This window comes from Microtus pennsylvanicus, chromosome 1 (genome assembly GCF_037038515.1).
Source record: "Microtus pennsylvanicus isolate mMicPen1 chromosome 1, mMicPen1.hap1, whole genome shotgun sequence".
In the NCBI taxonomy this organism is placed as follows: domain Eukaryota; kingdom Metazoa; phylum Chordata; class Mammalia; order Rodentia; family Cricetidae; genus Microtus; species Microtus pennsylvanicus.
The window spans coordinates 193,638,903-193,651,259 of NC_134579.1; positions in this window are offsets into that span (position 1 = coordinate 193,638,903).

Genomic DNA, 12,357 nt, shown 5'->3' on the forward strand with positions numbered 1-12,357 from the left:
AGTAACCGTGCGAGGCAGGGCAGAAGGGGTAGCCTGGCCATGGTAACCACCAGAGCTGGAAACGCTATCAGCTCACCCAGAGGGAAAAGGAACCAATGTCAAACCCCAGGTGGATTTTACCTGGTTCTTATGACTGACCAGCAGAAATAAGACTCCCCTCCTTAGATCTGATTCATTTTCTTCGGCAATTGTAGATTCCAGGGAGGCATATTTGTTCTTTTATTATAAAGGATATTGCAATAGGATGCAAAAGGATATTATAAAGGATGAATACAGATGGTAGCAACATATCACTCAGTATCCTGGAGGCTGAGAAGCCTCCAGGCCTTCTCCGAGCTTCCAGGCACCGCCATGTGTCTAACCATATGGAAGCACTTTGAACCCTGACCTTCAGGGTTTTACGGATGCTTCGCTGCATATGCACGATGCGAGCAAAGACAACTGTGCAGACCCATGGTGGGACAGAAGGAATATAATATTAACCTAATATTAACAGACTGTATGGAAAGGCCCAGAAGGGCCTGCCTATTGCTAATAGTCTTTGCTTCTGGACAGCATAGAGCTGTTTCCTTGCAGGCATGGAGCAAGACACCTTCTAAGTTACAAATGTGATGCCTAACACTGATTGTCAACTTGATAGGATCTATAGTCACCGAGGAGACATACCTCTCATTGTGTCTGGGAGGGAGTTTCTAGATTGGGTTAACCAAAATGGCAAAATGCCCTCTAAAGATGGCTTCCAGGGGCTGAAGTCCTGAATGCAATAAAAAGGAGAAAGGGAGAAGCTAAGTACCAGCATCTCTTTCTGTTTCCTGACTGCAGATGGAGTGTGACCAGCTGCCTCTTGCTCCGGCCATGATAGACTGTATTCCCCAGGCTGTAAGCCAAAATAACCCCTTTAGTCCTTAAGTCCCTTCTTGTGGGTCATTTGGTCACAGTACTAAGAAAAGGAACTGATAGCAAACAAAAGAGGTCAGATAATCTCTTTGTGACCAGCTCTGAGATGGAAGGTTGGGGTAAGAGGCTAGGAGATTTTGAGCTGCCTTGAAGACAAGGTTTTATATCTTTCGCCTAGTTTGGTGAATTATAAGGCAAGAGCCATGAAGTGTGGCCCCTACTCCCTACCCCCACTGCAAATTCATCATCTCTGGGAAACTGAGTCAGGACCCTACACAGCTCCTGAAGTCTTTATTGAGTTCCTTGGGTAATTCAGCCAGATTTTAGATCCATGTTTGTTTGTTTGTTTGTTTTTTTTAAAAAAATTATCCTAAAAACACTTTTAGCTTGTGAAAAATCATTTAAAAATGCAATGAACTCCCTTTAGCAACATTTTATTAAATTTGTTTCTTCTGCTTCAAAATTATTGGATGGGCTACTTGAAGGAAAATCTCAATTATTGTGATCTCACACCCACAAATATTTCAGTGTGTATTATAAAGTCATAAGAACGTGCTTCTAGCCGGGCGATGGTGACACATCCTTTAATTCCAGGACTTGGGAGGCAGAGTCAGGTGGATCTCTGTGAGTTCGAGGCCAGCCTGGTCTACAAGAGCTAGTTCCAGGACAGACACCAAAGCTACATGGAGAAACCCTGATATGGGATTTCCCTCTGTATGCTGTGATTACCATTGATAAATAAAGGAACTGCTTTGAGCCTATAGCAGAGTTATAGGGGAACAGAGCTAGGCAGGGAAAGGTAAGCTGAATGCTGGGAGAAAGGAGGTGGAGTCAGAGAGAAGCCATGTAGTTTTGCTGGAGAAAGACGCTGGCACTTTAGGTGGTAAGTCACAGCCATGTGGCAATACACAGATTAATAGAAATGGGTTAAATTAATATGTAAGAGTTAGCCAGCAAGAAACTAGAGCTAATGGGCCAAGCAGTGATTTCGGGGTTAAGCAGCTGGGAATGAACAAGCAGCCTCCTGCTACAAAAACACTGTCTCAAAAAAACAAAAATAAAACAAGACGAAAACCAAGAATGTTCTCCTTTGCATCCCTAGCTTAATCACTTTGCATTTCCTTGTGGTCCAATAGTAGCTCAGGACATGGTGGTAAGCTGTCCTTGAACTCATGGCCTTGTGACTGAGTCTTCCAAGTGCTATGATTAGAGACCTGTGCCAACAGCCCCTGCCTGAGACAGTTCTTCTACAGAATATCCTCGTTCTGAACTTGGATCCTTGGTTCCTTGCGGCAGAGTTAACTTGATGCTTGCGGCTCGGCGACGGTCGTGCGTGTCCTGTTGCCACCCACTGTGTGAACACTTCTCCAAGAGATCATAAACTCTCGACAGAACCCTCTCCTTTCCCTCCATTCTCTGTCTGCTCTCTCACTGAGCATGGTAGTTAGAGTTCTTCAGTCAGCACGATGAACATCAGCATTTGACCATAACTCAGCAGCAGCAGGTCTAAAATAGTAAGTGACATAATTAACTCTGACTCAGAGGATGGCTTCCAGACAGGGAACAGAGAGAGCTGAGAGGACACCGAGGACTAGGTGAGAGCAGGGCTCCTATTTGAAGTGGGTGAACCTTTGGGTTGGTATGGTTCACCATTTTATGTAATGGGTCCATCCATGTTTATGTTAAACTGGAGACCCTGCCCTTCTTCGGAGCAGTAAAGAAATTATCCCCCCCCAAAGGCAAACAGTTCAAAACCTTGGGTAGAAAGAAGTTACATTTGCTTCAGTTCCCAGGAGTTCACCCTACTGCTACAGAACAGCACAGGATAACATACACACTGCTGTCCAGATGCTCAACATCTGAGTCCTCCTATGCTTGAGGGGACACTATCCTCTCCTTAGCCGCCTCTCTATTTCCCCCGCTCCCACATCCCACACCCATGGTGTGGATCTCAAATCCATCCCTGCCCTCCATCCTGGACTCCAGTCTGAGCCTGAGCCTTTTTTGTCTTCTAACCTCCTGCTTCTTCTTTGTAATCGTCTTTTACTGTCCCTTTACCTGGTCATACTTTTCCTTAAAGTAAAACTACATGCTCCCTCAAATGCCCAAAGCACGAAAGTGTATATCCTGGGTGTAAGAAGCAATTAGGACATTGCTGGGTTTATCTTTTGATCTTAAACATCCTGATGTAAACTGCATGCTGCTAACAACTGCTATTTAAATTGGCACCGTGACGGTGCCATTTGTCAGCGTTGACGGTGGATCACTGACACATGAGCAGTCACTGTCATCTGAGTAACTGAGTGACTTTGCCCAGGAGTGCCTGTGAATGAACCTCTGTGTTCATTCACTCCCGGGTGCAGTTTCACCTAAAAACCCCTTTGCTGTATGCATGCTTAACCTTGGAAACCAGATTTGTTTTTTCTGGTCCTGAGGATTAGGCCTCTCTCGTGCTAGGCCAATGTTTTACTACCTGGAAACCAGATTTTTTTTTTCCTGTTTCTTTAAATATTACCCAACCAGAGGCTGAAGAGATAGCTTAACAGTTAAGAGTCCTTGCAAAAAACCCAAGTTCAGTTCCCAACACCCGTATTGGTGACTCTCAGTTGCCTATAACTCCAGCTCCAGAGGACCCAATGTCTTCTTCTGGCCTCCAGTGACAAATGAACACAGACACACAAACACAGTCACACACACACACACACACACACACACACACACACACACACACACTATTTTCATGATTGATTTTAATATCAACTTGCCACAAAATAAAGGCACCTTGGTAAGAATCTTCAACTGGAGAATTGTCCTGATTGCCTTAATCGATGCTGGTACCACCCAAATTGTGGACAACACCTGAGCACAGTCCAGGTAAAAACAGCAGGAGAAACATGGCTCTACTTTTGCCCCCTGAGTGTTCCCTCTTAATTTACTCTGCTGCTGCTATTGATTCCTTTACTGATATCTGAACCAGGGATTCCATATTTCCATCATAGACCAAGGACCAGGGGCCCTCTCAGAACCTTCCAGATTTTTCAGCAAATTGTCAGCCTTTGAGATATCATTAGGCTATTGTTATTTTTATTTAAGCTAATTTAATAAATGTACACACACAATACACACACACAATTAAAATTTAAATATAATGGAAAATATCTTTCCCTTCCCCAACCAGAAAGGTGCTTTCCTTTCTTTCTTTTTTTTTAAACAAGGTCTCACTATGTAGCACAGACCTGGAAATTGTAACTCTCCTGCCTCAGTCTCTTGAGTAGTGCAATTACAGTTGTGTATGCCACCATGCCAATTGCGGGGGAGGGAGGCACAGACATTCTCATCCTTGGCCTGGAGGAGCATTTGTAGTCTTTAGGTGTTTCTCTTTTATAATCTAATGAATCTAATGTGCTGCACGGGTTTAGAACCATCAGATTCCATGAGGTGAGGGAAATTTAGGGCACAAAACTATAGTGCACGTCTAGGGTATTAAAGGACAGTGGGTATGTCCTTCTGCAGGTGGCCACAAGTCTACTATGACATCAAAAGCAATGTCCCAGTACCAAGAACAGGTAAACCTAGGTCCCAGGTAAGCCACTGTACTGATGGTTCATGGACGGACTGTTCTACCAAAGAGGTACCAAACTTGCTCTCTCCTCAGAGAAACGTCCCAGGGAAACACTGCTATCACTGTGAGCCTGAAATCAGACACTAGCGAGTAGTGACACTCCCGCTAAAGGGACATGCCCTTCTCAGATCCTCAGCATTGAAGCTCTTCTCTTTATTCAACAAGAACCCTTCAGAATCCTGTCTCTGCACAGGGCGCTTGGAAGGACACTGCCAATATGGCCTCTGAGATTTTGCCTGATCATTTCCTCACTTCCGGCCCCTTGTGAGTGGCTTCTTCCCTTCAACCCTGATCACGTGCTCATAAGTCACCCTCTTCCCGTAACTTGATGGTTCTAAGAACATTTGTTACTTAATTAACTCACACACACAAAAAAAAATCTTATTCCAAGCTAATTTTTTTCTCATTATTAACTTAACTCCTGAGTTAAAGTCAGTAATTTGGAAAATCATTAGAGTTTATTGGAATGGAATGTGACATACAAATTTTGAATACTTTTGCAGTGTGTGTGTGTGTGTGTGCACAAATGAGTCTGGGAATGGAAAGGGATGCACACAGTGTATATATGGAGATTGGTAGAAAATGTCTGGGAGTTGTCTTTTTCCACCAGGTGAGCGCTGGTGATTAGAGTCATCTATCAAGTTTGGTGGCAGTCAGCTTTACCCGATAAGCCATTTCACCAACTCCATCATATTTTTTTTTCCCTTTATACTAAGAAGGACAGTTGGCTAACATCAGTTCAGGTAGGAATCAAAACAAGAAGGAGCATGTGTACGGCTTGAGAAAGTGCAGCAGATGCCAGCAGGAGTTACATGATACTGAAAAACCTAGGTTAGGAATGGAGGTTAGGTGATGGAATTCTTGCCAAGTATATACAAAGTCCCGGGTTCAGTCCCCCACCCCCCACATACAGTAGGGGTGGCTGGGCACACCTATAATCCCACAATGGGAGATGGAAGCAAGAAGGTAAGAAGTTCAAGATCATCCTGAGCTCAAGATCATCCTGGACTACATAAAATCTTGTCTCAAAAATAATACGTTAACTGTCAAAACAAAGTAAGGAATTTGTAGTTCTGAGATAAGAAAGGGAAAAAAATTAATAAAACTCTCTTTTCATTGTATGTGCATGCATATACGCGTGTGCACACACACGCATGCACACACACACACACACACACACACACCCTGCCACTTCAAAACAGTACTCATCTATTTATGTGGGCGTTTTAAATATTTTCCAGTATCTGAATCATTGAAATTCTGCTCAGGTTTGAGGGAGCTGGATCTCACTAGAGGGCTAGCCCCTCAAAATCCTCTAGGTCTTGGACGTTCCACACCCCCTCATTCCATCCAGTTTCTGAAGGTGAAACCCATTAGCATGTAGTTGAATATTAGTTTCACAAATGTATACAAAAGTGCTCTGTAAACTCCAGGTTTATAGATTTTCCAGTAGAGTGAGTCAGAAAATAGGAAGTGCCAGCACTTTTCACATCTCATGATCGTCTTTAGAAAACAAGCCTAAAATCAGCTTGAGCTTTAGAATTTCTTACCCAGAAGCACAGAGAACTACAATATGGCATGGCTAGCTAGAGGCTCAAGGTGAGCAGATCACTCCTCTAAGAGCTAAAGACATCAGTAAGTTTAATATTTTCAAAGCCAATACTTTGACATAGCAAGGAGGAGCAGCTGCCTGGTAACTGGTTGTTAATGTTGTTTTCTGTCTCTTGCCTGTAGTTACTAGTTTATATAGTCAACATGGAGAAGGGTTTCAAACAGGAGACTGCTATTAGTTGAGTCTAAGATACCCAACATTAGCTGGATGGTGGCGTACTCCCTTAATCCCAGCACTAGGGAGGCAGAGGCAGTGAGTTCTATGAGTTCAAGGCCAGCCTGGTCTACTAGAGCTAGTTCTAGGACAGATAAACTGTTAGTTTATCTGTATCTAAACAAATTCTGTGCCCCTTTTGTTCTCTAGGTAGGATTTGGTGTTTGGTTTGGTTTGGTTTGTTTGTTTGTTTGTTTTTATTTCTTTGAAATAGGGGTCTCACTATATAGCCCTGGGTGGCCTGGAACTCACTATGTAGGCCAGGTTTGCCTTGAATTTAGCAATCCTCTCTCCTCAGTCTCTGGAGTGCTGGGTTTCTAAGCATTCACCATCACATCTGTTAGGAGTTTGTATTTTTAAGAAAAAGCCAATTTAAGGTCATATATCTGAATAAATATGCTAAGTACATTAAAGAGAGTATTTGCCATCAAATGTGCCAATGGTTATGAGAATAATCACCAAGCATACCTTCTAGGTCTTCAAAAAATTACACCATAAAATATTATTTGAAAAATAAAATATCTAGGCTTTTAATTCATGAAAAAGTCTATTTAACAAAGATCATCTAAACTGTCATCTCCTCTGACATGCCTGTCCATCAATCAAATGACCTTTCACCTGGGCCATCTCACTGCATACAGCCAAACCCTCTAAATGATCCTCTACAGTGCAGCCAGTGGTATGGTATCTGTAATGGTCTGCTCTGTCCCTTTAAGAGATAAGCCATGCCCACTCCCTCCCCAGTCCACCAAGGCAAGCTAATCTTCAGCTTCTAACCTGAGTTCCTCCCCCCTCTCAGAGGCAGCTTCTGTCTCTCCCTTCTCCCCACATCTCCCATTTCACCCTTTTCTGTCTCTCCCTTCTCCCCACATCTCCCCTTTCACCCTCCTCTGTCTCTGTCTCTCTCTCTCTCTGCCTCTGCTCTTCCCCTTCTCTCCTTCCCTTCCATAAACCACTAAATAAATACCCAACCTCACTCTGCATGGAGTGCCTATCCATGTCTCTCTCTCTCACCCACACATGGCTCCCTGCTCAGGACCAGCTGCCTTCCTGAGACCTGAAGTGTAGTCTTGTGGCTTGTCTATCCATCTCAGCCTCTCATCCACCACACAGCTTCCTGCCTGGGACCAGGCTGTCTTTGTGGCCTGCTATGGTCTCGGGACCCACTGCTCACTGCAGCCACTTGGGGATCCGTAGCATTTTACATTTACCATTACAGTATCTTTTAAAATGTTTAATCATACTCTTCTCCCAGGGCCATGGAATACTCTCAACTTGGTGGTTTCTAAAGACAAGGACACAAGTGAAATCTATGTTCCCTGAACTTTGAGTAGAATGTCACTTCCCACAGGACTTGTTTTGTGCTGAGGTCTTGCTTCCACAGGGGGCCAGGTTCCAAAGAGGATGTGTGGAGTGTGTAGGGGTGGGGAGCACACAATGTGAGGGTGAGTCAGGTTGACTGCCAGCAACATTCAATTGAGAAAAGATTACGTCACTTATACTGCACATAGGATTCAATGGGAGACAAGAGGCATGTGAGCTGGGGTGTGGTTTGAAATCAGGGAGACAAGGAGCATGAGCAGGGGTGTGGCTTGAGATCAGGAGTTGAGGAATCTAGCATTGACCTTGACAATAGGCACCAGTCACACATTAATGAAAGGGCTGTAAGTTTCTCCTGGTGGAGATAAGAAGAATGACTGCTTTACCAAGCTGGAACTTTCCTCAAGCTTCAAGGAATGGAGACTCTTAACCAAATGTCTGGCCTTGGGAAAAGGACTCTTGGGGAGCAGACACCACACTATGGTTTCTTAGTCTTACAATATGAGTCTGTTCCCTTTGTAATGTTCCCAAAAGGGAAGGTCCTGATACTTTACTCTGTTCCCATTATACTGTACCATTCTGACTTCTCTGTATTAATTGAAATCTTGCCTTTAATGGCCTTGGGCTCTGGATCTGAATTGTAGACATTTCATTCTTGGGATCAGGTGAGTCTAGTAAATCTCTAATGTTCCTGTTCTTGGTGTAATTAGGAAGGCACAATAGAATTCCTGGTTCTGTGGTGGCGAGGATTTTTTTCCCAAGGAATTATCTTGTTTAGAGAGGCTACTGTTAAGTTTAAATTCAGGTGAATGGGAATCTACAACCACAGATGTAATAAGCCAATAAAACCAAATTAATAAATCCAGGTTTATTCTGAGCACAGCATTCCTAGGTAGCTCCAGGAGAAGTTGAGGAGAGCACATGTTTTTCCTCTGGGTGGGGGTGGGGGGGAGAGTAGTTTAAATACCATGTGGAACTGGTCTTGAGCATTCCTGGGGAGTGGTCATTCTTTGGTGGGATTTCTCAGGGGTGGAGTCTGGACTGAGGCAACTCCATGGGGAGAGAGCTTAGGGTGGAGCCTCCATCCTTCCATTCTAGACTCTTTGGATATATGGATGCTAGGGACTGGAGTGAAACCTTCACCCAAACAGCTACCATAATATACATTTTTATCCTTTTACCAAAGCCCACACAAAATTTCCCAAAGGGCAAGTGTAATGGTAAAATGCTGTGCAGTTCCCCGAGGGGCAGCAGTGGGCCACTGTGGGTGGTTTAGGGCAGAGGTGGGTGGGAGACCACGGCAGGCCATGACAGGCAGCCAGTCCCATGATCCGAGGCCTCTGTGGGTCCCAGGCTGGTGGAAAGTAATGGGTGAGAGACCTCAGCAAGTTGTCAGCAGGACAACCCATCCCACAAGGAGCTGAGATGGGTGAGAGACAGAGATGGATAGGCACGCCATGCAGGGAACGTGGGTATTTATTTAGTGAGTTGTGGAGGGGAAAGGGGGAAAGGGGAGCAGAGAGAGGCAGAGAAAGAGAAACGGAGGGGGAGAGAGGAGAGGAGAAGATGCCTCTTCAGGGGAGAGATGGAAAAGAGAGAGCTCAGGCTGGAAGCAGAAGTAAGATCTAGTTGCCTCAGCTGAGTCGGGAGGGGAGCTTTGGGGTTCCAGGGCTACACATTTGCAGAAAAGTGCTCAGGAAAAATACTTAGCCATGCCCGGGACCTTAAAAGACCCTGCGGTGACCTATATGTGACATGGTTGCATCACCTACGTAAGCCCTTGTGCACATGCATGAGCTCCACCATCCACGTATGAAGCAGCTACATCAACCCCCTGTGTGCACGCGCTCGGCAGCCTTTAAAAGCTGGACTCACCTTTTTAAGTTCTCTTTTCTGCACACCAACTTTCCCAGGCCTGTTCACATGTCTCTAATAAACTACTAAGTGGGTTTGTTGTGTGCTTCGTGCTTTTGCTTCATTCTCATCTGCACCAGGTAATTTCACAGGACAGACCAGTACAGCAAGACATTAATATTGAGAATCATTGCAAATGAAAGTAAAACGGTGCTGGAGAAGTGTGGTCTGCAATGTTGAAATGCTGGAACTCTGTCGAGCTGCAGTGGAGTGGTCACCATGTGGTCCACGCCAGTTTTGCTATTTTTGTTGTTGTTGTTGTTGTTGTTTTGAGACAGAGTTTCTCTGTGTAGCTCTGGCTATCCTGGAACTCCCTCTATAGACCAGGCTAGCCTCCAGCTACTAGAGATCCACTTGCCTCTGCCTCCCAAATACTGGGACTAAAGGTGTGTGCCACCACCACAGGACTGGTTTTTAACAGATCTCCAACTAAACCCAAACCCACAAGACCCTTGGTGGCATGCACCCTGAACTCTCCTCTTCTGGGTGTTCTCAACATCCATTTGGCTATCATGCATAGTGCAAGACTGCCATGGCTGCCTTCCCACAACCTGCGGTATCTGAATCAGCTAGCCAGCACCTGAGCATTCTTCAGGACTTGAGCCTAAAGGCTCCTAATCAGGGAAACACACTATCAATTTTGATTTAGCTGCTCTCTTCTAGGTACTTTTAATTCAGTGGAGGATATGACTTTGTCATTTTGAGAAGTCAAAACACTTGAAGAAGTGTTCATCATAAATGTGAATTTGTTTTTCAAGTAAGAAAATTACATTTTGTTGTCACCTGATTGCCTAACTCAATGTCTAAGACCATTTGGAGTTTCTCTAGAAGTAAATATTGAGATAGTATTTGAGAGAAATGGTGAATATCAGTGAATATGAGGCCAGCCTGGTCTACGTAGTGAGTCCCAGGATACAGGGCTACATAGAGAGACCCTATTATGAAGAAGAACAACGAAAATGATATCATGTTTCATCTGAATAGTGTGTGTGTCTGTGTGTGTCTGAGTTTGTGTCTATGTTAGTGTGTCTGTGGTGTGTGTGTGTGTGTGTGTGTGTGTGTGTGTGTGTGTGGTGCATGTGTGTGGTTTTTCTTGTGATCGCTACTCCTGGATTTCAATTCAAAATCATGGTATCAAAGCTCAGTATGTAAAAGTGTTTGCTGTGCAAACAGAATGACCTAATCCAGAATCAACGTCAGAGAAGATATGGTCGTGCTTGCTTGTTATCCCGGTTTTGGGAAGTGAGGGACAGCCACAGCTCTGGGCTCTCTGCCTGCCTGCCTGCCCCTACTTGGTAAGTTCCAGGCTGATGAAAACACCTGTCCCCCGCCCCCATCCCATACAAAAATAAATGAAAGGAAAAGAAAGAAAAAGACATTTAGGGCAATTTGCTGTTGACTTTCAGGAGGTGCACAAATTCGGGAATCACATCTCCCTGTCTATGTCCACTGTCTGATCTGTCACCAGGCAGAATGCTTTCCTTTTTCCTTCAGCTTTTCAGCTCTCTGCTGAGGGCTTGCGGAAGACCTTTGAAGATGGTGCCAACACCGACGGGTGGTTCCAGCTAACACCGCCAGGTGTCCTGTGGACTGAGGCTGCCCATAGCTTGGAGTCCCATGGGATCTGGTCTTGAGACATGAAAGGGTGAGGTTCAGAGGTCCTTTACATCCATGGGCTCTTACCCTGCTGACAACACTTTATCTTATATTAATGCCCTCTGGATGGTTATTTGGGGGTTAAAGTGTTTCCTCGGCTTCTGGGTCTATTAACTCTTCACACTGGGAAAGAGATGCCTGCTTTCTGAAATGGAATGTGAAGTTTTCTCAAAGAGGAAGTTGTCTCCCCTAAGCTTCACTGCATGGAGAAAACACTGGAAAACTTGGCCAGAGTTCAAGTCCTAAAGGCGCCATTCATTAGTTAAGCCACTTCCACTAAGTCATCAGACTTTGTATCACCTCATTGGAGAAACAGAAATTTATGGAGCCTCTCTTACCATCTCACAGAGTTGTTTCAAGATTCAAAACCTAAATTGTGTAAAGATACTTTAGTGAACAATGAAGTTATAAAGGTCAGGATTCAACAGAACTCCCAAAACCTCAGCTAGGATCTGGGCAAGGTGCAACAGAATCAGATAGGAAGTTGGAGTTAGTGGACGATGGTCCTGGATGTGCTGGTTTGCTGTCAAAAGTTACAGTGTCAAAGGGACATGGTGAGCTCCAAATGTCATCAGTGCCTGTGAGGTACGATTTGAGGCTAAACCAGACCATCTGGGCAGCAGTGAATCTCAAACTGGACACACAGCGGGGCTGACTGGGGTCTGTTTGAAGTAGCATTTCATCATAAAATCCAAGTACAGACAGTGTCATCTCCCCATCCCCGGCAGCTTGGCACAGGATGGGCTATCCGCATATTTGTATTGACTTGATCTAGGACCTAGAAGAATAAGAAAATAAACATCAGGGAGTGAGAGGCCCCAGAGAAGGGAGGCGTGAGACCTAGTTGGGAGCGCACTTGAGAACTTCCAGCATTCATCCAGACAAGAAGCCCAAGACTCTCAGTAGAGGCCCAAAGAGAAAGGACACGGAGCACAAAGACACGGGAGGCTTCCCCAGACACCAAGGCCTTGGTCTCGGCATTATCTCAAGGCACGCTTCAGTGCTTGGTCACATCAGCTGTGTGGGCACTAAGATGAAGGAAGAACAGAGGTGACAGGTATCTAAAATGCAACAGGAAGTGAAAACATACTAACATGTTGCCCTATTGAGTTTTTAAACATTA